This window comes from Somniosus microcephalus, unplaced genomic scaffold (assembly GCF_052327205.1).
Source record: "Somniosus microcephalus isolate GS21.2 unplaced genomic scaffold, FLI_Smic_1.0 unresolved_chr1, whole genome shotgun sequence".
NCBI lineage: Eukaryota > Metazoa > Chordata > Chondrichthyes > Squaliformes > Somniosidae > Somniosus > Somniosus microcephalus.
Window position 1 is genome coordinate 68,507,625 of NW_028225179.1, and position 27,469 is coordinate 68,535,093.

The window sequence follows — 27,469 nt, forward strand, 5'->3', positions numbered from 1 at the left end:
AGTGTGACACGCGGAGGTGGAGTCAGTGTGTTACACAGTGTGACACGCGGAGGTGGAGTCAGTGTGTTACACAGCGTGACACGCGGAGCTGGAGTCAGTGCGTTACACAGAGTGACTCGCGGAGGTGGTGTCAGTGCGTTACACAGCGTGACACGTGGAGTTGGAGTCATTGTGTTACACAGTGTGACACACGGAGGTGGTGTCAGTGCGTTACAGAGCGTGACACGCGGAGGTGGAGTCAGTGCGTTACACAGAGTGACTCGCGGAAGTGGAGTCAGTGCGTTACACAGCGTGACACGCGGAGGTGTAATTAGTGTGTTACACGGCATGACACGCGGAGGTGGAGTCAGTGTGTTACACAGCATAACACGCGGAGGTGGAGTCAGTGCGTTACACAGCGTGACACGCGGAGGTGGAGTCAGTGCATTACACGCGGAGGTGGAGTCAGTGCGTTACACAATGTCACACGTGGAGGTGGAGTCAGTGTGCTACACAGCGTGACACGTGGAGAAGGAGTCAGTGCGTTACACAGCGTGACACGCGGAGGTGGAGTTAGTGCGTTACAGAGCGTGACACGCGGAGGTGGAGTAAGTGTGTTACACAGCGTGACACGCTGAGGTGGAGTCAGTGCGTTACACAGCGTGACACGTGGAGCTGGAGTCAGTGTGTTACACAGCGTGACACGCGAAGGTGGAGGCAGTGTGTTACACAGCGTGACGCGCGGAGGTGGAGTCAGTGTGTTAAACGGTGTGACGTGCGGATGCGGAGTCAGTGTTACAGAGCGTGACACGCGGAGCTGGAGTCAGTGTGTTACACGGCATGACATGTGGAGGTGGAGTCAGTGTGTTACATGGTGTGACACGCGGAGGTGGAGTCAGTGTGTTACACGGCGTGACATGTGGAGGTGGAGTCAGTGTGTTACACGGCGTGACACGCGGAGGTGGAATCAGAGTGTTACACAACATGACACGTGGATGTGGAGTCAGTGTGTTACACAGCATGACACGCGGAGGTGGAATCAGTGTGTTACACAGCGTGACACGCGGAGGTGGAGTCAGTGTGTTACACAGCGTGACACGCGGAGGTGGAGTCAGTGTGTTACACAGCGTGACATGCGGAGGTGGAGTCAGTGTGTTACACAACGTGACACGTGGATGTGGAGTCAGTGTGTTACACAGCATGACACGCGGAGTCGGAGCCAGTGTGTTACACGGCGTGACACGCGGAGGTGGAGTCAGTGTGTTACACAGCATGACACGTGGAGGTGGAGTCAGTGTGTTACACAGCTTGACACGTGGAGGTGGAGTCAGTGCGTTACACAGAGTGACTTGCGGAGGTGGAGTCAGTGCGTTACACAGCGTGACACGCGGAGGTGGAAGCAGTGTGTTACACAGCGTGACAGGCAAAGGTGGAGATTGTGTTACACAGCACGACATGTGGAGGTGGAGTCAGTGCGTTACACGGCACGACACGCGGCGGTGGAGTCAGTGTGTTACACGGCATGACACGTGGAGGTGGAATCAATGTGTTACACAGCGTGACACGCGGAGGTGGAGTCAGTGTGTTACACAGCGTGTCAGGCGGAGGTGGAGTCAGTGTGTTACACAGCGTGCCACGTGGAGGTGGAGTAAGTGTTACAAAGCATGACACGCGGAGGTGGAGTCAGTGTGTTACACAGCGTGACAGGCGGAGGTGGAGTCAGTGTGTTACACAGCGTGACACGCACATGTGGAGTCAATGTGTTACACGGCGTGACAAGTGGAGGTGGAGTCAGTGCGTTACACGGCATGACACGCGGAGGTGGAGTCTGTGTTACACGGCGTGACACGCGGAGGTGGAGTCAGTGCGTTACACAGCGTGACGCTCGGAGGTGGAGTCAGTGTGTTACACAGCGTGACACACGGAGGTGGAGTCAGTGTGTTACACAGCGTGACACGCGGAGGTGGAGTCAGTGTGTTACACAGCATGACACGCGGAGGTGGAGTCATTGTGTTACACAGCGTGACACGCGGAGGTGGAGTCATTGTGTTACACAGTGTGACACGCGAAGGTGGAATCAGTGTGTAACACAGCGTGACACGCCGAGGTGGAGTCAGTGTGTTACACAGCGTGACACGCGGAGGTGGAGTCAGTGTGTTACACAGCGTGACACGCGGAGGTGGAGTCATTGTGTTACACAGCTTGACACGCGGAGGTGGAGTCAGTGTGTTACACAGCGTGATGCTCGGAGGTGGAGGCAGTGTGTTACACAGCGTGACACGCGGAGGTGGAGTCAGTGCGTTCCACAGCATGACACGCGGAGGTGGAGTCAGTGTGTTGCACAGCGTGACACACGGAGGTGGAGTCAGTGCGTTACACGCGGAGGTGGAGTCAGTGTGTTACACGGCATGCCACGCGGAGGTGGAGTCAGTGTGTTACACAGCGTGACACCTGGAGGCGGAGTCAGTGTGTTACACAGTGTGACATGCGGAAGTGGATTCAGTGTGTTACACGGCGTGACACGCGGAGGTGGAGTCAGTGTGTTACACGGCGTGACACGTGGAGGTGGAGTCAGTGTGTTACATGGCGTGACATGCGGAGGTGGAGTCAGTGTGTTACACAGCGTGACACGTGGAGTTGGAGTCAGTGTGTTACAGAGCGTGACACGCGGAGGTAGAGTCAGTGTGTTACACAGCGTTACAAGCGGAGGTGGAGTCATTGTGTTACACAGCGTGACACGCGGAGGTGGAGTCAGTGCGTTACACAGCGTGACACGTGGAGGTGCAGTCAGTGCGTTACACAGAGTGACTCGCGGAGGTGGAATCAGCGCATTACACAGCGTGACACGCGGAGGTGGAGTCAGTGTGTTACACAGCGTGACACGCGAAGGTGGAGATAGTGTTACACAACGTGACATGTGGAGGTGGAGTCAGTGCGTTACACGGCATGACACGCGGAGGTGGAGTCAGTGTGTTACACGGCGTGACACGAGGAGGTGGAATCAGTGTGTTACACAGCGTGACACGCGGAGGTGGAGTCAGTGTGTTACACAGTGTGACACGCGGAGGTGGAGTCAGTGTGTTACACAGTGTGACACGCGGAGGTGGAGTCAGTGTGTTACACAGTGTGACACGTGGAGATGGATTCAGTGTGTTACACAGCGTGACACGCTGAGGTGGAGTCATTGTGTTACACAGTGTGACATACGGAGGTGGTGTCAGTGCGTTACACAGCGTGACACGCGGAGCTGGAGTCAGTGCATTACACAGTGACTCGCGGAGGTGGTGTCAGTGCGTTACACAGCGTGACACGTGGAGTTGGAGTCATTGTGTTACACAGTGTGACACACGGAGGTGGTGTCAGTGCATTACAGAGCGTGACACGCGGAGGTGGAGTCAGTGTGTTACACAGCGTGACACGTGGAGGTGGAGTCAGTGTGTTACACAGCTTGACACGCGGAGGTGGAGTCAGTGCGTTACACAGAGTGACTTGCGGAGGTGGAGTCAGTGCGTTACACAGCGTGACACGCGGAGGTGGAAGCAGTGTGTTACACAGCGTGACAGGCAAAGGTGGAGATTGTGTTACACAGCACGACATGTGGAGGTGGAGTCAGTGCGTTACACGGCATGACACGCGGCGGTGGAGTCAGTGTGTTACACGGCATGACACGTGGAGGTGGAATCAATGTGTTACACGGCGTGACACATGGAGGTGGAATCAGTGTGTTACACAGCGTGACACGCGGAGGTGGAGTCAGTGTGTTACACAGCGTGACACGCGGAGCTGGAGTCAGTGTGTTACACAGCGTGTCAGGCGGAGGTGGAGTCAGTGTGTTACACAGCGTGCCACGTGGAGGTGGAGTAAGTGTGTTACACAGTGTGACACGTGGAGACGGAGTCAGTGTGTTACACAGCGTGACACGCGGAGGTGGAGTCAGTGTTACAAAGCATGACAAGCGGAGGTGGAGTCAGTGTGTTACACAGCGTGACAGGCGGAGGTGGAGTCAGTGTGTTACACAGCGTGACACGCACATGTGGATTCAATGTGTTACACGGCGTGACAAGTGGAGGTAGAGTCAGTGTGTTACACAGCGTGACACGCGGAGGCGGAGTCGGTGTGTTACACAGCGTGACGCGCGGAGGTGGAGTCAGTGTGTTACACAGTGTGACACGCAGCGGCGGAGTCAGTGTGTTAAACAGCGTGACACACGGAGGTGGAGTCAGTGCGTTCCACAGCGTGACACGCGGAGGTGGAGTCAGTCTGTTACACAGCGTGACACGCGGAGGTGGAGTCAGTGCTTTACACGCGGAGGTGGAGTCAGTGTGTTACACAACGTCACACGCGGAGGTGGAGTCAGTGTGTTACACAGCGTGACACGTGGAGACGGAGTCAGTGCGTTTCACAGCGTGAGACGCGGAGGTGGAGTCAGTACGTTACACAGCGTGACACGCGGAGGTGGAGTCAGTGTGTTACACAACGTGACACGCGGAGGTGGAGTCAGTACGTTACACAGCGTGACACGCGGAGGTGGAGTCAGTGTGTTACACAGCGTGAGACGCGGAGGTGGAGGGCGTGTGTTACACAGCTTGACGCGCGGAGGTGGAGTCAGTGTGTTACACGGCATGATGCGCGGATGCGGAGTCACTGTTACACAGCGTGACGCGCGGAGCTGGAGTCAGTGTGTTACATGGCGTGACACGTGGAGGTGGAGTCCGGGTGTTACACGGTGTGACACGCGGTGGTGGAGTCAGTGCGTTACACGGCATGACACGCGGAGCTGGAGTCAGTGTGTTACACAGCGTGACACGCGGAGGTGGAGTCAGTCTGTTACACAGCGTGACACGCGGAGGTGGAGTCAGTGCTTTACACGCGCAGGTGGAGTCAGTGCGTTACACAACGTCACACGCGGAGATGGATTCAGTGTGTTACACAGCGTGACACGTGGAGACGGAGTCAGTGCGTTTCACAGCATGAGACGCGGAGGTGGAGTCAGTACGTTACACAGCGTGACACGCGGAGGTGGAGTCAGTGTGTTACACGGCGTGACATGCGGAGTTGGAGTCAGATTATTACACGGCGTGACACGCAGAGGTGGAGTCAGTGTGTTACACGGCGTGACACGCGGAGGCGGAGTCAGTGTGTTACACGGCGTGACACGCAGTGGTGGAGTCAGTGTGTTACACAGCGTGACACGCGGAGACGGAGCCAGTGTGTTACACAGAGTGACACGCGGATGTGGAGTCAGTGTGTTACACGGCGTGACACGCGGAGGTGGAGCCAGTGTGTTACACTGCGTGACACGCGGAGGTGGAGTCAGTGTGTTACACAGCGTGACACACGGAGGTGGAGCCAGTGTGTTACACAGCGTGACACGCGGAGGTGGAGTCAGTGTGTTACACAGCGTGACACGCGGAGGTGGAGTCAATGTGTTACACAGCGTGACACGCAGAGGTGGAGTCAGTGTGTTACACAGCGTGACACGCGGAGGTAGAGTCAGTGTGTTACACAGCGTGACACGCGGAGGTGGAGTCAGTGCGTTACACGGTGTGACACGCAGAGGTGGAGTCAGTGTGTTACACAGCGTGACACGCGGAGGTAGAGTCAGTGTGTTACACAGCGTGACACGCGGAGGTAGAGTCAGTGTGTTACACCGTGTGACACGCGGAGGTGGAGTCAGTGTGTTACACAGCGTGACACACGGAGGTGGAGCCAGTGTGTTACACAGCGTGACACGCGGAGGTGGAGTCAGTGTGTTACACAGCGTGACACGCGGAGGTGGAGTCAGTGTGTTACACAGCGTGACACGCGGAGGTGGAGTCAGTGTGTTACACAGCGTGACACGCGGAGGTGGAGTCAGTGTGTTACACAGAGTGACACGCGGAGGTGGAGTCAGTGTGTTACACAGCATGACACGCAGAGGTGGAGTCAGTGTGTTACACAGCGTGACACGCGGAGGTAGAGTCAGTGTGTTACACAGCGTGACACGCGGAGGTGGAGTCAGTGTGTTACACAGCGTGACACGCGGAGGTGGAGTCATTGTGTTACACAGCGTGACACGTGGAGGTGGAGTCAATGTGTTACACAGCGTGACACGCGGAGGTGGAGTCAGTTTGTTACACAGCGTGACATGCGGAGGTGGAGTCAGTGTGTTACACAGCGTGAGACGCGGAGGTGGAGTCAGTGTGTTACACAGCGTGACACGCGGAGGTGGAGTCAATGTGTTACACAGCGTGACACGCGGAGGTGGAGTCAGTTTGTTACACAGCGTGACACGTGGAGGTGGAGTCAGTGTGTTACACAGCGTGATACGTGGAGGCGGAGTCAGTGTGTTACACAGTGTGACACGTGGAGACGGAGTCAGTGCGTTACACAGCGTGAGACGCGGAGGTGGAGTCAGTGTGTTACACGGCGTGACACGCGGAGGTGGAGTCAGTGTGTTACACAGCGTGACACGCGGAGGTGGAGTCAGTGTGTTACAGAGCGTGACACGCGGAGGTGGAGTCAGTGTGTTACACAGCGTGACACGCGGAGGTGGAGTCAGTGTGTTACACAGCGTGACACGCGGAGGTGGAGTCAGTGTGTTACACGGCGTGACACGTGGAGGTGGAGTCAATGTGTTACACGGCGTGACACGCGGAGGTGGAGTCAGTGTGTTACACAGCGTGACACGCGGAGGTGGAGTCAGTGTGTTACACAGCGTGACACGCGGAGGTGGAGTCAGTGTGTTACACAGCGTGACACGCGGAGGTGGAGTCAGTGTGTTACACAGCGTGACACGCGGAGGTGGAGTCAATGTGTTACACAGCGTGACACGCGGAGGTGGAGTCAGTGTGTTACACAGCGTGACACGCGGAGGTGGAGTCAATGTGTTACACGGCGTGACACGCGGAGGTGGAGTCAGTGTGTTACACAGCGTGACACGCGGAGGTGGAGTCAGTGTGTTACACAGCATGACACGCGAAGGTGGAGTCAGTGTGTTACACAGCGTGACACGCGGAGGTGGAGTCAGTGTGTTACACGGTGTGACACGCGGAGGTGGAGTCAGTGTGTTACACAGCGTGACACGCGTAGGTGGAGTCCGTGTGTTACGCAGCGTGAGACGCGGAGGTGGAGTCAGTGTGTTACACAGCGTGACAAGTGGAGGTGGAGTCAGTGTGTTACACGGGGTGACACGCGGAGGTGGATTCAGTGTGTTACACAGCGTGACACGCGGAGGTGGAGTCAATGTGTTACACGGCGTGACACGCGGAGGTGGAGTCAGTGTGTTACACAGCGTGACACGCGGAGGTGGAGTCAGTGTGTTACACAGCGTGACACGCGGAGGTGGAGTCAGTGTGTTACACAGCGTGACACGCGGAGGTGGAGTCAGTGTGTTACACAGCGTGACACGCGGAGGTGGAGTCAGTGTGTTACACAGAGTGACACGCGGAGGTGGAGTCAGTGTGTTACACAGCGTGACACGCGGAGGTGGAGTCAGTGCGTTACACAGAGTGACACGCGGAGGTGGAGTCAGTGCGTTACACAGAGTGACACGCGGAGGTGGAGTGAGCGCGTTACACAGCGTGACACGCGGAGGTGGAGTCAGTGTGTTACACAGCGTGACACGCGGAGGTGGAGTCAGTGTGTTACACAGCGTGACACGCGGAGGTGGAGTCAATGTGTTACACAGCGTGACACGCGGAGGTGGAGTCCGTGTGTTACACAGCGTGACACGCGGAGGTGGAGTCAGTGTGTTACACAGCGTGACAAGTGGAGGTGGAGTCAGTGTGTTACACGGGGTGACACGCGGAGGTGTATTCAGTGTGTTACACAGCGTGACACGCGGAGGTGGAGTCAGTGTGTTACACGGCGTGACACGCGGAGGTGGAGTCAGTGTGTTACACAGCGTTACACGCGGAGGTGGAGTCAGTGCGTTACACAGCGTGACTCGCGGAGGTGGAATCAGCGCATTACACAGCGTGACACGCGGAGGTGGAGTCAGTGTGTTACACAGCGTGACACGCGGAGGTGGAGTCAGTGTGTTACACAGCGTGACACGCGAAGGTGGAGATAGTGTTACACAACGTGACACGTGGAGGTGGAGTCAGTGCGTTACACGGCATGACACGCGGAGGTGGAGTCAGTGTGTTACACGGCGTGACACGAGGAGGTGGAATCAGTGTGTTACACAGTGTGACACGCGGAGGTGGAGTCAGTGTGTTACACGGCGTGACACGCGGAGGTGGAGTCAGTGTGTTACACGGCGTGACACGCGGAGGTGGAGTCAGTGTGTTACACAGTGTGACACGCGGAGGTGGAGTCAGTGTGTTACACAGCGTGACACGCGGAGGTGGAGTCAGTGTGTTACACAGCGTGACACGCGGAGGTGGAGTCAGTGTGTTACACAGTGTGACACGCGGAGGTGGAGTCAGTGTGTTACACAGTGTGACACGTGGAGATGGATTCAGTGTGTTACACAGCGTGACACGCGGAGGTGGAGTCAGTGTGTTACACAGTGTGACACGTGGAGCTGGATTCAGTGTGTTACACAGCGTGACACGCGGAGGTGGAGTCAGTGTGTTACACGGCGTGACACGCGGAGGTGGAGTCAGTGTGTTACAAAGCATGACAAGCGGAGGTGGAGTCAGTGTGTTACACAGCGTGACAGGCGGAGGTGGAGTCAGTGTGTTACACAGCGTGACACGCACATGTGGATTCAATGTGTTACACGGCGTGACAAGTGGAGGTAGAGTCAGTGTGTTACACAGCGTGACACGCGGAGGCGGAGTCGGTGTGTTACACAGCGTGACGCGCGGAGGTGGAGTCAGTGTGTTACACAGTGTGACACGCAGCGGCGGAGTCAGTGTGTTAAACAGCGTGACACACGGAGGTGGAGTCAGTGCGTTCCACAGCGTGACACGCGGAGGTGGAGTCAGTCTGTTACACAGCGTGACACGCGGAGGTGGAGTCAGTGCTTTACACGCGGAGGTGGAGTCAGTGTGTTACACAACGTCACACGCGGAGGTGGAGTCAGTGTGTTACACAGCGTGACACGTGGAGACGGAGTCAGTGCGTTTCACAGCGTGAGACGCGGAGGTGGAGTCAGTACGTTACACAGCGTGACACGCGGAGGTGGAGTCAGTGTGTTACACAACGTGACACGCGGAGGTGGAGTCAGTATGTTACACAGCGTGACACGCGGAGGTGGAGTCAGTGTGTTACACAGCGTGAGACGCGGAGGTGGAGGGCTTGTGTTACACAGCTTGACGCGCGGAGGTGGAGTCAGTGTGTTACACGGCATGATGCGCGGATGCGGAGTCACTGTTACACAGCGTGACGCGCGGAGCTGGAGTCAGTGTGTTACATGGCGTGACACGTGGAGGTGGAGTCCGGGTGTTACACGGTGTGACACGCGGTGGTGGAGTCAGTGCGTTACACGGCATGACACGCGGAGCTGGAGTCAGTGTGTTACACAGCGTGACACGCGGAGGTGGAGTCAGTCTGTTACACAGCGTGACACGCGGAGGTGGAGTCAGTGCTTTACACGCGCAGGTGGAGTCAGTGCGTTACACAACGTCACACGCGGAGATGGATTCAGTGTGTTACACAGCGTGACACGTGGAGACGGAGTCAGTGCGTTTCACAGCATGAGACGCGGAGGTGGAGTCAGTACGTTACACAGCGTGACACGCGGAGGTGGAGTCAGTGTGTTACACGGCGTGACATGCGGAGTTGGAGTCAGATTATTACACGGCGTGACACGCAGAGGTGGAGTCAGTGTGTTACACGGCGTGACACGCGGAGGCGGAGTCAGTGTGTTACACGGCGTGACACGCAGTGGTGGAGTCAGTGTGTTACACAGCGTGACACGCGGAGACGGAGCCAGTGTGTTACACGGAGTGACACGCGGATGTGGAGTCAGTGTGTTACACGGCGTGACACGCGGAGGTGGAGCCAGTGTGTTACACAGCGTGACACGCGGAGGTGGAGTCAGTGTGTTACACAGCGTGACACACGGAGGTGGAGCCAGTGTGTTACACAGCGTGACACGCGGAGGTGGAGTCAGTGTGTTACACAGCGTGACACGCGGAGGTGGAGTCAATGTGTTACACAGCGTGACACGCAGAGGTGGAGTCAGTGTGTTACACAGCGTGACACGCAGAAGTGGAGTCAGTGTGTTACACAGCGTGACACGCGGAGGTAGAGTCAGTGTGTTACACAGCGTGACACGCGGAGGTAGAGTCAGTGTTTTACACCGTGTGACACGCGGAGGTGGAGCCAGTGTGTTACACAGCGTGACACACGGAGGTGGAGCCAGTGTGTTACACAGCGTGACACGCGGAGGTGGAGTCAGTGTGTTACACAGCGTGACACGCGGAGGTGGAGTCAGTGTGTTACACAGCGTGACACGCAGAGGTGGAGTCAGTGTGTTACACAGAGTGACACGCGGAGGTGGAGTCAGTGTGTTACACAGCGTGACACGCAGAGGTGGAGTCAGTGTGTTACACAGCGTGACACGCGGAGGTAGAGTCAGTGTGTTACACAGCGTGACACGCGGAGGTGGAGTCAGTGTGTTACACAGCGTGACACGCGGAGGTGGAGTCAGTGTGTTACACAGCGTGACACGTGGAGGTGGAGTCAATGTGTTACACAGCGTGACACGCGGAGGTGGAGTCAGTTTGTTACACAGCGTGACACGCGGAGGTGGAGTCAGTGTGTTACACAGCGTGAGACGCGGAGGTGGAGTCAGTGTGTTACACAGCGTGACACGCGGAGGTGGAGTCAATGTGTTACACAGCGTGACACGCGGAGGTGGAGTCAGTTTGTTACACAGCGTGACACGTGGAGGTGGAGTCAGTGTGTTACACAGCGTGACACGTGGAGGCGGAGTCAGTGTGTTACACAGCGTGACACGTGGAGACGGAGTCAGTGCGTTACACAGCGTGAGACGCGGAGGTGGAGTCAGTGTGTTACACGGCGTGACACGCGGAGGTGGAGTCAGTGTGTTACACAGCGTGACACGCGGAGGTGGAGTCAGTGTGTTACAGAGCGTGACACGCGGAGGTGGAGTCAGTGTGTTACACAGCGTGACACGCGGAGGTGGAGTCAATGTGTTACACAGCGTGACACGCGGAGGTGGAGTCAGTGTGTTACACAGCATGACACGTGGAGGTGGAGTCAATGTGTTACACGGCGTGACACGCGGAGGTGGAGTCAGTGTGTTACACAGCGTGACACGCGGAGGTGGAGTCAGTGTGTTACACAGCGTGACACGCGGAGGTGGAGTCAGTGTGTTACACAGCGTGACACGCGGAGGTGGAGTCAGTGTGTTACACAGCGTGACACACGGAGGTGGAGTCAATGTGTTACACAGCGTGACACGCGGAGGTGGAGTCAGTGTGTTACACAGCGTGACACGCGGAGGTGGAGTCAATGTGTTACACGGCGTGACACGCGGAGGTGGAGTCAGTGTGTTACACAGCGTGACACGCGGAGGTGGAGTCAGTGTGTTACACAGCATGACACGTGAAGGTGGAGTCAGTGTGTTACACAGCGTGACACGCGGAGGTGGAGTCAGTGTGTTACACGGTGTGACACGCGGAGGTGGAGTCAGTGTGTTACACAGCGTGACACGCGGAGGTGGAGTCCGTGTGTTACACAGCGTGAGACGCGGAGGTGGAGTCAGTGTGTTACACAGCGTGACAAGTGGAGGTGGAGTCAGTGTGTTACACGGGGTGACACGCGGAGGTGGATTCAGTGTGTTACACAGCGTGACACGCGGAGGTGGAGTCAATGTGTTACACGGCGTGACACGCGGAGGTGGAGTCAGTGTGTTACACAGCGTGACACGCGGAGGTGGAGTCAGTGTGTTACACAGCGTGACACGCGGAGGTGGAGTCAGTGTGTTACACAGCGTGACACGCGGAGGTGGAGTCAGTGTGTTACACAGCGTGACACGCGGAGGTGGAGTCAGTGTGTTACACAGAGTGACACGCGGAGGTGGAGTCAGTGTGTTACACAGCGTGACACGCGGAGGTGGAGTCAGTGCGTTACACAGAGTGACACGCGGAGGTGGAGTCAGTGCGTTACACAGAGTGACACGCGGAGGTGGAGTCAGCGCGTTACACAGCGTGACACGCGGAGGTGGAGTCAGTGTGTTACACAGCGTGACACGCGGAGGTGGAGTCAGTGTGTTACACAGCGTGACACGCGGAGGTGGAGTCAATGTGTTACACAGCGTGACACGCGGAGGTGGAGTCCGTGTGTTACACAGCGTGACACGCGGAGGTGGAGTCAGTGTGTTACACAGCGTGACAAGTGGAGGTGGAGTCAGTGTGTTACACGGGGTGACACGCGGAGGTGTATTCAGTGTGTTACACAGCGTGACACGCGGTGGTGGAGTCAGTGTGTTACACGGCGTGACACGCGGAGGTGGAGTCAGTGTGTTACACAGCGTTACACGCGGAGGTGGAGTCAGTGCGTTACACAGCGTGACTCGCGGAGGTGGAATCAGCGCATTACACAGCGTGACACGCGGAGGTGGAGTCAGTGTGTTACACAGCGTGACACGCGGAGGTGGAGTCAGTGTGTTACACAGCGTGACACGCGAAGGTGGAGATAGTGTTACACAACGTGACACGTGGAGGTGGAGTCAGTGCGTTACACGGCATGACACGCGGAGGTGGAGTCAGTGTGTTACACGGCGTGACACGAGGAGGTGGAATCAGTGTGTTACACAGTGTGACACGCGGAGGTGGAGTCAGTGTGTTACACGGCATGACACGCGGAGGTGGAGTCAGTGTGTTACACGGCGTGACACGCGGAGGTGGAGTCAGTGTGTTACACAGCGTGACACGCGGAGGTGGAGTCAGTGTGTTACACAGCGTGACACGCGGAGGTGGAGTCAGTGTGTTACACAGCGTGACACGCGGAGGTGGAGTCAGTGTGTTACACAGTGTGACACGCGGAGGTGGAGTCAGTGTGTTACACAGTGTGACACGTGGAGATGGATTCAGTGTGTTACACAGCGTGACACGCGGAGGTGGAGTCAGTGTGTTACACAGTGTGACACGTGGAGCTGGATTCAGTGTGTTACACAGCGTGACACGCGGAGGTGGAGTCAGTGTGTTACACGGCGTGACACGCGGAGGTGGAGTCAGTGTGTTACAAAGCATGACAAGCGGAGGTGGAGTCAGTGTGTTACACAGCGTGACAGGCGGAGGTGGAGTCAGTGTGTTACACAGCGTGACACGCACATGTGGATTCAATGTGTTACACGGCGTGACAAGTGGAGGTAGAGTCAGTGTGTTACACAGCGTGACACGCGGAGGCGGAGTCGGTGTGTTACACAGCGTGACGCGCGGAGGTGGAGTCAGTGTGTTACACAGTGTGACACGCAGCGGCGGAGTCAGTGTGTTAAACAGCGTGACACACGGAGGTGGAGTCAGTGCGTTCCACAGCGTGACACGCGGAGGTGGAGTCAGTCTGTTACACAGCGTGACACGCGGAGGTGGAGTCAGTGCTTTACACGCGGAGGTGGAGTCAGTGTGTTACACAACGTCACACGCGGAGGTGGAGTCAGTGTGTTACACAGCGTGACACGTGGAGACGGAGTCAGTGTGTTTCACAGCGTGAGACGCGGAGGTGGAGTCAGTACGTTACACAGCGTGACACGCGGAGGTGGAGTCAGTGTGTTACACAACGTGACACGCGGAGGTGGAGTCAGTATGTTACACAGCGTGACACGCGGAGGTGGAGTCAGTGTGTTACACAGCGTGAGACGCGGAGGTGGAGGGCGTGTGTTACACAGCTTGACGCGCGGTAGTGGAGTCAGTGTGTTACACGGCATGATGCGCGGATGCGGAGTCACTGTTACACAGCGTGACGCGCGGAGCTGGAGTCAGTGTGTTACATGGCGTGACACGTGGAGGTGGAGTCCGGGTGTTACACGGTGTGACACGCGGTGGTGGAGTCAGTGCGTTACACGGCATGACACGCGGAGCTGGAGTCAGTGTGTTACACAGCGTGACACGCGGAGGTGGAGTCAGTCTGTTACACAGCGTGACACGCGGAGGTGGAGTCAGTGCTTTACACGCGCAGGTGGAGTCAGTGCGTTACACAACGTCACACGCGGAGATGGATTCAGTGTGTTACACAGCGTGACACGTGGAGACGGAGTCAGTGCGTTTCACAGCATGAGACGCGGAGGTGGAGTCAGTACGTTACACAGCGTGACACGCGGAGGTGGAGTCAGTGTGTTACACGGCGTGACATGCGGAGTTGGAGTCAGATTATTACACGGCGTGACACGCAGAGGTGGAGTCAGTGTGTTACACGGCGTGACACGCGGAGGCGGAGTCAGTGTGTTACACGGCGTGACACGCAGTGGTGGAGTCAGTGTGTTACACAGCGTGACACGCGGAGACGGGGCCAGTGTGTTACATGGAGTGACACGCGGATGTGGAGTCAGTGTGTTACACGGCGTGACACGCGGAGGTGGAGCCAGTGTGTTACACAGCGTGACACGCGGAGGTGGAGTCAGTGTGTTACACAGCGTGACACACGGAGGTGGAGCCAGTGTGTTACACAGCGTGACACGCGGAGGTGGAGTCAGTGTGTTACACAGCGTGACACGCGGAGGTGGAGTCAATGTGTTACACAGCGTGACACGCAGAGGTGGAGTCAGTGTGTTACACAGCGTGACACGCGGAGGTAGAGTCAGTGTGTTACACAGCGTGACACGCAGAGGTAGAGTCAGTGTGTTACACCGTGTGACACGCGGAGGTGGAGTCAGTGTGTTACACAGCGTGACACACGGAGGTGGAGCCAGTGTGTTACACAGCGTGACACGCGGAGGTGGAGTCAGTGTGTTACACAGCGTGACACGCGGAGGTGGAGTCAGTGTGTTACACAGCGTGACACGCAGAGGTGGAGTCAGTGTGTTACACAGAGTGACATGCGGAGGTGGAGTCAGTGTGTTACACAGCGTGACACGCAGAGGTGGAGTCAGTGTGTTACACAGCGTGACACGCGGAGGTAGAGTCAGTGTGTTACACAGCGTGACACGCGGAGGTGGAGTCAGTGTGTTACACAGCGTGACACGCGGAGGTGGAGTCATTGTGTTACACAGCGTGACACGTGGAGGTGGAGTCAATGTGTTACACAGCGTGACACGCGGAGGTGGAGTCAGTGTGTTACACAGCGTGACACGCGGAGGTGGAGTCAGTGTGTTACACAGCGTGACACGCGGAGGTGGAGTCATTGTGTTACACAGCGTGACACGCGGAGGTGGAGTCAGTGTGTTACACAGCGTGACACGCGGAGGTGGAGTCAGTTTGTTACACAGCGTGACACGCGGAGGTGGAGTCAGTGTGTTACACAGCGTGAGACGCGGAGGTGGAGTCATTGTGTTACACAGCGTGACACGTGGAGGTGGAGTCAGTGTGTTACACAGCGTGACACGCGGAGGTGGAGTCAGTTTGTTACACAGCGTGACACGCGGAGGTGGAGTCAGTGTGTTACACAGCGTGAGACGCGGAGGTGGAGTCAGCGTGTTACACAGCGTGACACGCGGAGGTGGAGTCAATGTGTTACACAGCGTGACACGCGGAGGTGGAGTCAGTTTGTTACACAGCGTGACACGTGGAGGTGGAGTCAGTGTGTTACACAGCGTGACATGTGGAGGTGGAGTCAGTGTGTTACACAGCGTGACACGTGGAGACGGAGTCAGTGCGTTACACAGCGTGAGACGCGGAGGTGGAGTCAGTGTGTTACACGGCGTGACACGCGGAGGTGGAGTCAGTGTGTTACACAGCGTGACACGCGGAGGTGGAGTCAGTGTGTTACACGGCGTGACACGCGGAGGTGGAGTCAGTGTGTTACACAGCGTGACACGCGGAGGTGGAGTCAGTGTGTTACACAGCGTGACAAGTGGAGGTGGAGTCAGTGTGTTACACGGGGTGACACGCGGAGGTGGATTCAGTGCGTTACACAGTGTGACACGCGGAGGTGGAGTCAGTGCGTTACACAGAGTGACACGCGGAGGTGGAGTCAGTGCGTTACACAGCGTGACACGCGGAGGTGGAGTCAATGTGTTACACGGCGTGACACGCGGAGGTGGAGTCAGTGTGTTACACAGCGTGACACGCGGAGGTGGAGTCAGTGTGTTACACAGCATGACACGCGGAGGTGGAGTCAGTGTGTTACACAGCGTGACATGTGGAGGTGGAGTCAGTGTGTTACACAGCGTGACACGCGGAGGTGGAGTCAGTGTGTTACACAGCGTGACACGCGGAGGTGGAGTCAGTGTGTTACACAGCGTGACACGCGGAGGTGGAGTCAGTGTGTTACACAGAGTGACACGCGGAGGTGGAGTCAGTGCGTTACACAGAGTGACACGCGGAGGTGGAGTCAGTGCGTTACACAGAGTGACACGCGGAGGTGGAGTCAGCGCGTTACACAGCGTGACACGCGGAGGTGGAGTCAGTGTGTTACACAGCGTGACACGCGGAGGTGGAGTCAGTGTGTTACACAGCGTGACACGCGGAGGTGGAGTCCGTGTGTTACACAGCGTGACACGCGGAGGTGGAGTCAGTGTGTTACACAGCGTGACAAGTGGAGGTGGAGTCAATGTGTTACACAGCGTGACACGCGGAGGTGGAGTCAGTGTGTTACACAGCGTGACACGCGGAGGTGGAGTCCGTGTGTTACACAGCGTGACACGCGGAGGTGGAGTCAGTGTGTTACACAGCGTGACAAGTGGAGGTGGAGTCAATGTGTTACACAGCGTTACACGCGGAGGTGGAGTCAGTGCGTTACACAGCGTGACTCGCGGAGGTGGAATCAGCGCATTACACAGCGTGACACGCGGAGGTGGAGTCAGTGTGTTACACAGCGTGACACGCGGAGGTGGAGTCAGTGTGTTACACGGCGTGACACGCGGAGGTGTATTCAGTGTGTTACACAGCGTGACACGCGGAGGTGGAGTCAGTGTGTTACACGGCGTGACACGCGGAGGTGGAGTCAGTGTGTTACACAGCGTTACACGCGGAGGTGGAGTCAGTGCGTTACACAGCGTGACTCGCGGAGGTGGAATCAGCGCATTACACAGCGTGACACGCGGAGGTGGAGTCAGTGTGTTACACAGCGTGACACGCGGAGGTGGAGTCAGTGTGTTACACAGCGTGACACGCGAAGGTGGAGATAGTGTTACACAACGTGACACGTGGAGGTGGAGTCAGTGCGTTACACGGCATGACACGCGGAGGTGGAGTCAGTGTGTTACACGGCGTGACACGAGGAGGTGGAATCAGTGTGTTACACAGTGTGACACGCGGAGGTGGAGTCAGTGTGTTACACGGCATGACACGCGGAGGTGGAGTCAGTGTGTTACACGGCGTGACACGCGGAGGTGGAGTCAGTGTGTTACACAGTGTGACACGCGAAGGTGGAGTCAGTGTGTTACACAGCGTGACACGCGGAGGTGGAGTCAGTGTGTTACACAGCGTGACACGCGGAGGTGGAGTCAGTGTGTTACACAGTGTGACACGCGGAGGTGGAGTCAGTGTGTTACACAGTGTGACACGTGGAGATGGATTCAGTGTGTTACACAGCGTGACACGCGGAGGTGGAGTCAGTGTGTTACACAGTGTGACACGTGGAGATGGATTCAGTGTGTTACACAGCGTGACACGCGGAGGTGGAGTCAGTGTGTTACACGGCGTGACACGCGGAGGTGGAGTCAGTGTGTTACACAGCGTGACACGTGGAGATGGAGTCAGTGTGTTACACAGCGTGACACGCGGAGGTGAAGTCAGTGCGTTACACAGTGTGACAGACGGAGGTGGTGTCAGTGCATTACACAGTGTGACACGCGGAGGTGGAGTCAGTGAGTTACACAGAGTGACTCGCGGAGGTGGAGTCAGTGCGTTACACAGCATGAAACGCGGAGGTGTAATTAGTGTGTTACACGGCGTGACACGCGGAGGTGGAGTCAGTGTGTTACACAGCGTAACACGCGGAGGTGGAGTCAGTGCGTTACACAGCGTGACACGCGGAGGTGGAGTCAGTGTGTTACACAGCGTGACAAACGGAGGTGGAGTCAGTGCGTTACACGCGGAGGTGGAGTCAGTGTGTTACACGGCATGCCACGCGGAGGTGGAGTCAGTGTGTTACACAGTGTGACACCTGGAGGCGGAGTCAGTGTGTTACACAGTGTGACACGCAGAGGTGGAGTCAGTGTGTTACACGGCGTGACACGTGGAGGTGGAGTCAGTGTGTTACATGGCGTGACACGCGGAGGTGGAGTCAGTGCGTTACACGGCGTGACACGCGATGGTGGAGTCAGTGTGTTACACGGCGAGACACGCAGAGGTAGAGTCAGTGTGTTACACAGCATGACACGCGGAGGTGGAGTCAGCGTGTTACACAGCGTGACGCGGAGGCGGAGTCAGTGTATTACACAGCGTGACACGCTGAGGTGGAGTCAGTGAGTTACACGGCGTGACAAGCGGAGGTAGAGTCAGTGTGTTACACGGCGTGACACGCGGAGGTGGTATCAGTGTGTTACACAGCGTGACACGTGGAGGTGGAGTCAGTATGTTACATGGCGTGACACGCGGAGGTGGAGTCAGTGTGTTACACGGCGTGACACGTGGAGGTGGAGTCAGTGCGTTACACGGCGTGATGCGCGGAGGTGGAGTCAGTGTGTTACACAGCGTGACACGTGGAGTTGGAGTCAGTGTGTTACAGAGCGTGACACGCGGAGGTAGAGTCAGTGTGTTACACAGCGTTACAAGCGGAGTTGGAGTCATTGTGTTACACAGCGTGACACGCGGAGGTGGAGTCAGTGCTTTACACAGCGTGACACGTGGAGGTGCAGTCAGTGCGTTACACAGAGTGACTTGCGGAGGTGGAATCAGCGCATTACACAGCGTGACACGCGAAGGTGGAGTCAGTGTGTTACACAGCGTGACACGCGAAGGTGGAGATAGTGTTACACAACGTGACACGTGGAGGTGGAGTCAGTGCGTTACACGGCATGACACGCGGAGGTGGAGTCAGTGTGTTACACGGCGTGACACGAGGAGGTGGAATCAGTGTGTTACACAGCGTGACACGCGGAGGTGGAGTCAGTTTGTTACACAGTGTGACACGCGGAGGTGGAGTCAGTGTGTTACACAGCGTGACACGTGGAGGTGGAGTCAGTGTGTTACACAGTGTGACACGCGGAGGTGGAGTCAGTGTGTTACACAGTGTGACACGTGGAGATGGATTCAGTGTGTTACACAGCGTGACACGCTGAGGTGGAGTCATTGTGTTTCATAGATTCATAGATTCATAGAGATAGGAACAGGAGTAGGCCATTCGGCCCTTCGAGCCTGCTCCGCCATTCAATGAGATCATGGCTGATCTTCGTCTGAGATCATAGCTGATCTTACCAGTTCAGTACCCCGTCCCCGCCTTTTCTCCGTAACCCTTAATCCCCTTAGCCTTCAGAAATATATCCAATTCTCTCTTGAAAATATTTATTGAATTAGCCTTCACAGCCCTCTGTGGCAGGGAGTTCCACAGGCTCACCACTCTTTGAGTGAAGAAATTCTTCCTCATCTCTGTTTTAAATGATTTGCCCGCTATTTTTAGACTGTGTCCCCTGGTTCTGTGCTCCCCGGCCATTGGAAACATTCTCTCTGAATTCAGCCTGTCCAGGCCTGCCATAATTTTATATGTTTCGATGAGATCCCCTCTCAATCTTCTAAACTCCAGTGAGTACAAGCCCAAACTATTTAATCTCTCTTCGTAGGTCATTCCCGCCATTCCAGGTATCAGCCTGGTGAATCGCCGTTGCACTCTTTCCATGGCAAGAACATCCTTCCGCAGATGGGGCGACCAAAACTGTACACAATACTCCAGATGCGGTCTCACCAGCACCTTGTACAGCTGTAGTAAGGTATCCCTATTCCTATACTCGAACCCCCTTGATATGAAGGCCAACATACCATTTGCCTTCTTAATCGCCTGTTGCACCTGCATGCTCTCCTTCAGTGACTGGTGCACAAGAACACCCAGGTCCCTCTGCACTTCCCCATCTCCCAATCTATTGCCATTTAGATAATAATCTACCCTCCTGTTTTTACCCCCAAAGTGGATAACCTCGCATTTATCCACATTATAGTGCATCTGCCACGTATCCGCCCATTCCCCCAACCTGTCCAAATCGCACTGTAGCCTCCTGACATCCTCATCAGAGCCCACCCCTCCTCCCAGTTTAGTGTCGTCAGCGAATTTGGAAATATTGCATCCAATTCCCTGATCCAGATCATTTATATATATTGTGAACAGCTGGGGTCCCAGGACAGATCCTTGCGGCACCCCGCTGGTCACTGCCTGCCACTCCGAAAACGAGCCGTTTATTCCAACTCTCTGTTTTCTATCCGCCAGCCAGTTCTCTATCCACGTTAATACTTTGCCCCCAATCCCATGAGCCTTAATTTTGCATGATAATCTTTTGTGTGGAACCTTATCGAAGGCTTTCTGGAAGTCAAGGTACACCACATCCACTGGCTCTCCCCCATCTATTTTACCAGTTACTTCCTCAAAAAATTCCAGCAGATTAGTCAAACACGATTTACCCTTTGTAAATCCATGTTGACTCTGTCCGATCCTTTCCCCATTTGTCAAGTGCTCCGCTATTTTATCCTTGATAATGGACTCTAGCATTCTGCCCACAACCGATGTAAGGCTTACTGGTCTATAATTCCCTGCTTTCTCTCTACCCCCCTTTTTAAATATTGGGGTAACATTAGCTACCCTCCAATCCACGGGTACTGTTCCCGAGTCAATGGAGTTCCGGAAGATGATCCTTAGAGCATCTGCTATCTCCAGGGCCACCTCCTTAAGTACCCTAGGATGTAGTTTATCAGGCCCCGGGGATTTGTCGGCCTTCAGTCCCCTCAACTTACCCAGCACCATATCCCTAGAGATACTAATTTCTGTCAGCTCCTCCCTCTCATTAGTCCCTATGTTTGCCGATATTCCTGGGAGGTTATTTGTGTCCTCCTTTGTGAATACAGAACTAAAGTATGAGTTTAATTGGTCTGCCATTTCCTTATTCTCCATTATATATTCTCCCGAATCGGACTGCAAGGGACCGACTTGGGATTTTACCAGTCTTTTCCTCCTGATATACCGATAAAAGCTTTTGCAGTCTGTCTTTATGTTTGCTGCAAGTTTACTTTCGTATTCTATTTTCCCCTTCCTGATTAATCCCTTTGTCCTCTTTTGCTGTATCTTGTACTGCCCCCAATCTTCCGGTCTGGTGCTTTTTTTTGCCAGTTGATATGCCCTTTTTTTTGATTTTATGCTGTCCCTAATTTCCCTCGTTATCCACGGTTGAGTCACCTTTTTAGGTTTATTTTTGTGCCAAACCGGTATAAACATGTTCTGGAATTCTTCCATTCTATCTTTGAATGCTTGCCATTGTCTATCCACTGTCAATCCCCCCAGAAACACCACCCAATCAATCTTACCCAATTCCCGTCTCATACCCTCGTAATTCCCTTTATTTAAGTTCTGGACCTTAGTCTCTGATTCAATTTCCTCACTCTCCATCTCGACTGAGAGCTCGATCATATTATGATCGCTCTGACCCAAGGGGCCTCGTACAAGAAGATTGCTGATAAGTCCCTTCTCATTGCACAATACCCAGTCTAAAATGGCCTGATCTCGAGTCGGCTCCTCGACATATTGGTCCAGATAACCGTCCCGAAAACATTCTAGGAATTCCTCCTCCTCAGAATTTTTACTAGTTTGGGTAGTCCAATCAATATGTAAATTAAAGTCACCCATGATGACAGCTGTGCTCTTATCGCACGCTTCTCTAATTTCCCTTTTTATGCCTTCCCTCACCTCCATATTACTATTTGGAGGCCTATATATCACACCCACTAACGTTTTCCTCCCCTTGCTATTTCTCATTTCTACCCATACAGATTCCGTTTCATCCGAGTTAATATCCTTCCTTTCCATTGCATTAATCCCCTCCTTTACCAGCAATGCTACCCCACCTCCCCTACCTTTTTGCCGATCCTTCCTAAATATTGTATATCCCTGGATGTTAAGTTCCCAGCCTTGCCCACACAGTGTGACTCGCGGAGGTGGTGTCAGTGCGTTACACAGCGTGACACGTGGAGTTGGAGTCATTGTGTTACACAGTGTGACACACGGAGGTGGTGTCAGTGCATTACAGAGCGTGACACGCGGAGGTGGAGTCAGTGCGTTACACAGAGTGACTCGCGGAGGTGGAGTCAGTGCGTTACACAGAGTGACTCGCGGAGATGGAGTCAGTGCGTTACACAGCGTGACACGCGGAGGTGTAATTAGTGTGTTACACGGCATGACACGCGGAGGTGGAGTCAGTGTGTTACACAGCGTAACACGCGGAGGTGGAGTCAGTGCGTTACACAGCATGACACGCGGAGGTGGAGTCAGTGTGTTACACAGCGTGACACGCGGAGGTGGAGTCAGTGCGTTACACGCGGAGGTGGAGTCAGTGCGTTACACAATGTCACACGTGGAGGTGGAGTCAGTGTGTTACACAGCGTGACACGTGGAGAAGGAGTCAGTGCGTTACACAGCGTGACACGCGGAGGTGGAGTCAGTGCGTTACAGAGCGTGACACGCGGAGGTGGAGTAACTGTGTTACACAGCGTGACACGCGGAGGTGGAGGCAGTGTGTTACACGGCGTGAAACACGGATGTGGAGTCAATGTGTTACACGGCGTGACATGCTGAGGTGGAGTCAGTGTGTTACACAGCGTGACACGCGGAGGTGGAATCAGTGTGTTACACAGCATGACATGCGGAGGTGGAGTCAGTGTGTTACACAACGTGACACGTGGATGTGGAGTCAGTGTGTTACACAGCGTGACACGCGGAGTCGGAGCCAGTGTGTTACACGGCGTGACACGCGGAGGTGGAATCAGTGTGTTACACAGCGTGACACGCGGAGGTGGAGTCAGTGTGTTACACAGCGTGACACGCGGAGGTGGAGTCAGTGTGTTACACAGCGTGACATGCGGAGGTGGAGTCAGTGTGTTACACAGCGTGACACGCGAAGGTGGAGATAGTGTTACACAACGTGACACGTGGAGGTGGAGTCAGTGCGTTACACGGCTTGACACGCGGAGGTGGAGTCAGTGTGTTACACGGCGTGACACGAGGAGGTGGAATCAGTGTGTTACACAGCGTGACACGCGGAGGTGGAGTCAGTGTGTTACACAGTGTGACTCGCGGAGGTGGAGTCAGTGTGTTACACAGCGTGACACGTGGAGGTGGAGTCAGTGTGTAACAGGGCGTGACACGCGGAGGTGGAATCAGTGTGTTACACAGCGTGACACGCGGAGGTGGAGTCAGTGTGTAACAGGGCGTGACACGCGGAGGTGGAATCAGTGTGTTACACAGCGTGACACGCGGAGGTGGAGTCAGTGTGTTACACAGTGTGACACGCGGAGGTGGAGTCAGTGCGTTACACAGTGTGACACGTGGAGATGGATTCAGTGTGTTACACAGCGTGACACGCTGAGGTGGAGTCATTGTGTTACACAGTGTGACTCGTGGAGGTGGTGTCAGTGCGTTACACAGCGTGACACGTGGAGTTGGAGTCATTGTGTTACACAGTGTGACACACGGAGGTGGTGTCAGTGCATTACAGAGCGTGACACGCGGAGGTGGAGTCAGTGCGTTACACAGAGTGACTCGCAGAGGTGGAGTCAGTGCGTTACACAGAGTGACTCGCGGAGATGGAGTCAGTGCGTTACACAGCGTGACACGCGGAGGTGTAATTAGTGTGTTACACGGCGTGACACGCGGAGGTGGAGTCAGTGTGTTACACAGCGTAACATGCGGAGGTGGAGTCAGTGCGTTACACAGCATGACACGCGGAGGTGGAGTCAGTGTGTTACACAGCGTGACACGCGGAGGTGGAGTCAGTGCGTTACATGCGGAGGTGGAGTCAGTGCGTTACACAATGTCACACGTGGAGGTGGAGTCAGTGTGTTACACAGCGTGACACGTGGAGAAGGAGTCAGTGCGTTACACAGCGTGACACGCGGAGGTGGAGTCAGTGCGTTACAGAGCGTGACACGCGGAGGTGGAGTAAGTGTGTTACACAGCGTGACACGCGGAGGTGGAGGCAGTGTGTTACACAGCGTGACGCGCGGAAGTGGAGTCAGTGTGTTAAACGGTGTGACGTGCGGAAGCGGAGTCAGTGTTACACAGCGTGACACGCGGAGCTGGAGTCAGTGTGTTACACGGCGTGACATGAGGAGGTGGAGTCAGTGTGTTACATGGTGTGACACGCGGAGGTGGAGTCAGTGCGTTACACGGCGTGACACGCGGAGGTGGAGTCAGTGTGTTACACGGCGTGACACGCGGAGGTGGAGTCAGTGTGTTACACAGTGTGACACGCGGAGGTGGAATCAGAGTGTTACACGGCGTGACATGCTGAGGTGGAGTCAGTGTTTAACAGGGCCTGACACGCGATGGTGGAGTCAGTGTGTTACACAGCGTGACACGCGGAGGTGGAGTCAGTGTGTTACACAGCGTGACATGCGGAGGTGGAGTCAGTGTGTTACACAACGTGACATGTGGATGTGGAGTCAGTGTGTTACACAGCATGACACGCGGAGTCGGAGCCAGTGTGTTACACGGCGTGACACGCGGAGGTGGAATCAGTGTGTTACACAGCGTGACACGCGGAGGTGGAGTCAGTGTGTTACACAGCGTGACACGCGGAGGTGGAGTCAGTGTGTTACACAGCGTGACATGCGGAGGTGGAGTCAGTGTGTTACACAACGTGACACGTGGATGTGGAGTCAGTGTGTTACACAGCGTGACACGCGGAGTCGGAGCCAGTGTGTTACACGGCGTGACACGCGGAGGTGGAGTCAGTGTGTTACACAGCGTGACACGTGGAGGTGGAGTCAGTGTGTTACACAGCTTGACACGCGGAGGTGGAGTCAGTGCGTTACACAGAGTGACTTGCGGAGGTGGAGTCAGTACGTTACACAGCGTGACACGCGGAGGTGGAAGCAGTGTGTTACACAGCGTGACAGGCAAAGGTGGAGATTGTGTTACACAGCACGACATGTGGAGGTGGAGTCAGTGCATTACACGGCATGACACGCGGCGGTGGAGTCAGTGTGTTACACGGCATGACACGTGGAGGTGGAGTCAGTGTGTTACACAGCGTGACACGCGGAGGTGGAGTCAGTGTGTTACACAGCGTGCCACGTGGAGGTGGAGTAAGTGTGTTACACAGTGTGACAGGCGGAGGTGGAGTCAGTGTGTTAAACAGCGTGACAGGCGGAGGTGGAGTAAGTGTGTTACACAGTGTGACACGCGGAGGTGGAGTCAGTGTGTTACACAGCGTGACAGGCGGAGGTGGAGTCAGTGTGTTACACAACGTGACACGCACATGTGGAGTCAGTGTGTTACACGGCGTGACAAGTGGAGGTGGAGTCAGTCTGTTACACAGCGTGACGCTCGGAGGTGGAGTCAGTGTGTTACACAGCGTGACACGCGGAGGTGGAGTCAGTGTGTTACACAGCGTGACACACGGAGGTTGAGTCAGTGCGTTACACGGCATGACACGCGGAGGTGGAGTCAGTGTGTTACACAGCGTGACACATGGAGACGGAGTCAGTGCGTTTCACAGCGTGACACGCGGAGGTGGAGTCAGTGTGTTACACAGCATGACACGCGGAGGTGGACGGCGTGTGTTACACAGCGTGACACGCGGAGGTGGACGGCGTGTGTTACACAGCGTGACGCACGGAGGTGGAGTCAGTGTGTTACACAGCGTGACACGCGGAGCTGGAGTCAGTGTGTTACACAGCGTGACACGCGGAGGTGGAGTCATTGTGTAACACAGCGTGACGCGTAGAGCTGGAGTCAGTGTGTTACACAGCGTGACACGCGGAGGTGGAGTCAGTGTGTTACACAGCGTGACATGCGGAGGTGGAGTCATTGTGTTACACAGCGTGACATGCGGAGGTGGAGTCATTGTGTTACAGAGCGTGACACGCGGAGGTGGAGTCAGTGTGTTACACAGCGTGACACACGGAGGTAGAGTCAGTGTGTTACACAGCGTGACACGCGGAGGTGGAGTCATTGTGTTACACAGCGTGACACGCGGAGGTGGAGTCATTGTGTTACACAGCGTGACACGCGGAGGTGGAGTCAGTGCGTTACACAGCGTGACACGAGCAGGCGGAGTCAGTGTGTTACACAGCGTGACACGCGGAGGTAGAGTCAGTGTGTTACACAGCGTGACACGCGGAGGTGGAGTCAGTGTGTTACACAGCGTGACACGCGGAGGTGGAGTCAGTGTGTTACACAGAGTGACACGCGGAGGTGGAGTCAGTGTGTTACACAGCGTGACACGCGGAGGTGGAGTCAGTGTGTTACACGGTGTGACACGTGGAGGTGGAGTCAGTGTGTTACACAGCGTGACACGCGGAGGTGGAGTCAGTGTGTTACACAGAGTGACACGCGGAGGTGGAGTCAGTGTGTTACACAGCGTGACACGCGGAGGTGGAGTCAGTGTGTTACACAGCGTGACACGCGGAGGTGGAGTCAGTGTGTTACACAGCGTGACACGCGGAGGTGGAGGCATTGTGTTACACAGCGTGCCACGTGGAGACGGATTCAGTGTGTTACACAGCATGACACGCGGAGGTGGAGTCAGTGTGTTACACAGTGTGACACGCGGAGGTGGAGTCATTGTGTTACACAGCGTGACACGCAGAGGTGGAGTCATTGTGTTACACAGCGTGACACGTGGAGACGGATTCAGTGTGTTACACAGCGTGACACGCGGAGGCGGAGTCAGTGTGTTACACAGCGTGGCACGTGGAGGTGGAGTCGGTGCGTTACACGGCATGACACGCGGAGGTGGAGTCAGTATGTTACACGGCGTGACACACGGAGGTGGAATCGGTGTGTTACACGGCGTGACACGCGAAGGTGGAATCAGTGTGTTACACAGCGTGACACGCGGAGGTGGAGTCAGTGTGTTACACAGCGTGACACGCGGAGGTGGAGTCAGTGTGTTACACAGCTTGACACGCGGAGGCGGAGTCAGTGTGTTACACAGCGTGACACGCGGAGGTGGAGTCAGTGTGTTACACAGCGTGACGCGCGGAGGTGGAGTCAGTGTGTTAAACTGCGTGACGCGCGGATGCGGAGTCACTGTTACACAGCGTGACACGCGGAGGTGGAATCAGTGTGTTACACGGCATGACACGCGGAGGTGGAGTCAGTGTGTTACACGGCGTGACACGTGGAGGTGGAATCAGTGTGTTACACAGCGTGACACGCGGAGGTGGAGTCAGTGTGTTACACAGCGTGACACGCGAAGGTGGAGTCAGTGCGTTACACAGCGTGACATGCGGAGGTGGAGTCAGTGCGTTACACAGCGTGACACGTGGAGGTGGAGTCAGTGTGTTACACA